This window comes from Hipposideros armiger, unplaced genomic scaffold, assembly GCF_001890085.2.
Source record: "Hipposideros armiger isolate ML-2016 unplaced genomic scaffold, ASM189008v1 scaffold_248, whole genome shotgun sequence".
Taxonomy (NCBI): domain Eukaryota; kingdom Metazoa; phylum Chordata; class Mammalia; order Chiroptera; family Hipposideridae; genus Hipposideros; species Hipposideros armiger.
The window spans coordinates 850,995-855,476 of record NW_017731598.1 but is presented as its reverse complement, the minus strand read 5'-3'; the positions used below and the strand labels follow the sequence as shown (position 1 = coordinate 855,476).

The 4,482-nt window shown below is 49.6% G+C and overlaps 1 protein-coding gene across 1 annotated transcript in view; it reads left to right on the top strand.

Moving 5' to 3' along the window:
• Nucleotides 1–3,308: 3,308 nt before the first annotated feature.
• The window catches only part of STON1 (stonin 1), a 68,287-nt gene continuing 67,113 nt past the window's right edge, over nucleotides 3,309–4,482 (top strand). The window contains exon 1 of the mRNA XM_019655875.1: nucleotides 3,309–3,375. The gene's annotated coding sequence lies outside the window, so the exon portion shown is untranslated. The remainder of the gene's footprint in view (nucleotides 3,376–4,482) is intronic.

The following is a 4,482-nucleotide window of genomic DNA, read 5'->3' as shown; positions in this document are numbered from 1 at the left end:
ACTCCTAGGTGGAAACGTGCGGGAGGCTGTTGTCTGGTTTGCTTGTGTAGGGGCCTCAAAAGGCACCCACCGCCCTCCCTTGCCCCACCACACACACACACACTTAGAATCTTTGCGTTTGTTTTTTCAGGAGCTTTAATGACCTTTGAACTCAACCCCACTGCTCCCTAAACACCAATGGAATACCCCAGTGGTGACACCACATAGGTCCAAGAATAGAATCAACACAGTTCAGTTAACTAGCAAGGAACAAAGTGTCACTCATTTAAATCTTGCTCAGATGCTTAAGAATATTCTCCCTCTCTTCAACTTTCCTGTATGTCTTCAGGATACTTCTATTGTGTCAAACTGGCAACATATCTCATGTAGTCATTTTCATGTATGCCATCTCCCTAAGCAGCTGCAGACATGAGACAGGAACCCTGCCTTACACTTACCCGCCCCCACAGTGCCTAGCAGAATGTCTTATACATAGTAGGTGTTCAGTAAATGCTAAGTGGATACATTATAGGGAGCAGGCCATGGGACTGGCCAACTGTAGCAATGGTCATTGTGTCAGTGTGACACCTAACAGTGTCCCATTTCTAGGACAAAGGATAGCCAGTCATGGGCCATTCTGAATTAAGTGATCATCCCCCTAAATAACATTGATTTCAGTTGCCATTCTCAATGAAAATAAGGGTTTTTTAAAATTTATGTCTGGAAATTCCTATCCAAAGAATATTCAGATTTTCTCATAGAAAAAGTTGTTTAGAAAGAGCATGTGCCTCAGACCTCAGGCCAGTATGTATCCTGCACCTCAAATGGTGATTTTTCTCCCTTTGTTTCATTTCCACTTTTGTTGAAATCATCCATACACTGTAATCTTTTTTTGAATATGGATTTCCAAAAGCCCTCACTCTATCTTGAATGAATGTTGCAATATAAATAGAGACTGTTGTAAAGTTTTTAGAGAGGAATGTTCTTATCAAGCCTTTAGGGCTAAGCTTGTCCTAAACCTGAAGTCCTCACTTTTTGCAACCTGGTCCCCTTTCAAATTGGGCATTTCTGCAAACTGGTTTGAATTTATATTAATTGATTCAGGAAGCTTCAGCTGATTCGAGCTTTGAGGAATTCCACAGTAAATCTACTGGGTCCTATCTATAGACACTTTGGGGACCTCTTGTTAAACAGTGAGGAAGTTCTAAATGGTTTCCGTGAAAAGGAAAACCTGTTAATAAAAAGGAGAGTGATACCATCTGAGGGTCTACTTAGAGTAGAGCAAGGAAAAGAGCAGGATCTGCAGTAAAATGAGGTCACAGCTGCCGAGGAATGGCCGTGGTGGCTTAGCTATTGTGGACTCTCAGCTCCTTGCAAGGATGACTCAGGCCAGGTACCTCGCTAGTTCCACAGAAGACTCTGAAAAGTTAACAGTCAGTTGACTTCTTATTCGCTAGACTCCCTCCTGCCCTTCCTCAACCCTTGACCATCACCAGGAAACATGCAAGTGAGGAGGACCTGGTGCCCTTTGTGTGTGTTTAGGGTGTCTTAAGGAGAAACACAATTAGAAATTTTATCTGAGAATAAAAGTTTCCTACATAGATCCTGGCTGTTTGAATTCAGGCACTCCCGGGCCCTCTGAATGTTTCCTTTCTCAGAGCCCTCAGCACAAATTCTTAACACTGGCTGAAGGTTGAATAGGATACTGAATATCTTTTCCATTTCACCAAGGAACTCCAAAGTCAAAAACGGGACTGTACCTGAAAGAGCATTGAAAAGAGAATCACATTGCTATGCAAACACAAGGAAGCGTTCGGCCAGAATCCCCTCGTTCTTTTCTACCAGCCAGGCAGAGCAGTCCAAGTTGAGATGTTCACTAGTGCCTCCTAACTCCTCTCCTTGGGCCCAAGCCCTCTGTTTCCAGGTAGTTCATCTTGCAGACTGTTAACACCAATCACCAGTTTGAGGCCACAAGTATTTACTGGTGCCTAATTGTATACCAGGCTCTGGGAATACGAAAGTGAGGAGGACACCTCTTGGATCAAAATATTCTTTTGCTTAAAAATTTTCATGGGTTGGGCCGGCCGAGTGGCTCAGTTGGTTAAGAGCTCGCTCAAGAGTTTGAACTCTGAGCAACAGTGGTTCGAGTTCCAGCCCGAGCTGAGCAGCCGCTGAGCTGCCAATAGGTAGCAGGATGGCTCAGCTAAAAAAAAAAAAAAAACTTTTTCATGGGTTTCCTTTTTTCTGCTTCATGTCCTGATACACCTTCCCATCCAAACATATCCCACCTCCCCTAAGGCTTTCAGTCTTGCCAGCCTCCAAAGCACCATGACCCAAGACCTGGAATACCCTCTTTTTCTCCCCTCTGAGTCAGTTCAAACCCAGTTCAAGCCTCCCATCCTGGGGTTGGGTGTCCCTCCAGAGTAAAAGTCAGGGGGAAATCCTCTCTTTTGGTTCTGATTCACTCCCAGTAAGGCAGCCCCACTTTTGGAAGAGGCTGACATGCCAAGTGATTTGCCCAGTCACCACCTGCCAGCAGTTGATGGAGCAGGGACTAGAAGCCACCCTCTAACCTCTCCTCTGAGGACAAAGCCCCTTGTCTTCTGCACTCTGCAGATGGCGCATTGGTCAATATTTACCTCCTGCTCCATCCACACAGCTTGGCCCTTCACTGAACCACCCCTGTGCCCTCCTCCTCCTGGGTACTAACTCAGGAAGGTGAGGTTTCATCTTTACCTTGCATCTTACCCTGTGACCGGGGCTGGTCTCACCTGAAGGAAAAAGAGGAGGCACGCAATAGAGCTTCAAAAATAATACTTTAGTTCTCCTAACACAAGAGAAAACAACAACCAACCAACCAACCAACCAACCAACCAACCAACCAAAAAACCTCACTGAAGCAACGTGGAAAGCAGGACCATCAAGTACCCCCAGCCCATTATCTCACCACTCAGAGATGACCACAGAGTCCTAGGGCGTGCAGGTTGGCTGCAGACCTGCCAAGGGTCCCGGCCATCTGTTTCAAGGGGCAGCTAAATGCAACTCATATACTGCCCCTCCCCCCCCCCGCCCCCCACATTGGGGGGTGGAGACTCGGGGGAAAGAAGAATGGAGAATCTGACACCACCAGAAAAACTTTGGGGGATCCAGGGCGGGAAGGGAGTGAGGAAAGAAGGGGGGTCCGGCAGGGGACCAAGCAGAGGGTGGGGCAGGGATAGGCGAGCGAGTCTCTGAGGAGTGGCCGTCCCTCCGCCTCCCCTCCCTCCACCTCCCCTCTGGTAGGCTCCCGGCCCTCCCCCTCCGCCCCCTTCTCCCCCGCCTCCTTCCCTCTTCCTCCCACCCCTCCTCCCGGTGTGGATGGCGGCGGCCAGAGTCGGAGCACCAGCGCCACTGCCCGTGAGTGACCAGCCCCAGGGGACAGACTTGGGAAGGCTTGGGGAGACCCCTCTCCAGGGTGGGGGAAAGTTTGCGGGCGGGGAGCGCGGGCGCCCTGGAACGTGGGCATCTCCCGTGCTGGCCCGGCGCGCTGTGCCGGGTCTCCCCCACACCGCCCTCGCTGCTCCAGAGCTGCCCAGGGCCCGAGGGGTGTCCCCGACGGGGCTTCCCCTGCGCATCTCAGCTCTGGTGCTATTGTGACCTGGGTCCTGGGTCCGGCTCTAAAGAGAAAGAAAACTCGAAGAGCAAAAAAAAAAAAAATAAGAATCTCGACTCGGTTCCGAGGGCGGGCGCGGGGGGCTCGTACAAACCCGGCCTTCCAGACCCGAGTCACCAGCCTGGGACCTTTATCCTCCCTGGGGCATCTGGACCATCCCACCTCCAGGACTCGCGCCTTCCTTGTTCCTGGATCGTGTTGTTCGTGCTGCTGCCACCCCCACCGCCCTTTCCGTGGGGAGCCCGTGTCCTCCAGGCTCTGGCTCCAGCTGGTGGCTCCAGCCTGGTGTTCTCTGCAGCCTTAGAAGGCGATAAGCCAGGCCAAGGGGCTACGGTCACAGCGGCCTCCACAGTTGCCCAAACATTTCTTTGCAGGATTGACGGTCACTGGGATTTGGTGTAGGGAACCTCGGACCCACAAACTGTACCTTTTGGGTCCAAGGGGAAGTTAAATATTCCTTCTTAGGATTTTACTGTTTGTGTTGGTTGGGCATCATTTAAAAAAAATCTCTCCAACTCTGCTTTCTTCCAGTAATAATGACACTTCATGTAATTAGCCTTTCTAATTTTGGAGGGGGGGGGGAAAGAACCCAGGAAAAAATAATAAAGAAAAAGAAGAAAGATAAAAAGAATACTTGCTAAAAATGCCGTGCAGAACCTGACCTTTGGAAAGTAAAGACTTCATTCCACTCATAACCTTTTCAGTGGGAGATGGGAGTTCAGTTAAACTTGTTCTCGGACTACCTCAAACAGATCATTATGGCCTCCCCCAGGCTAGAGGTTTGAATTTGCCTGACAGAAACCGCAGTGTTTGTTGGCATTCCTCAGCCTGGCACACTCCCTCTACATCTC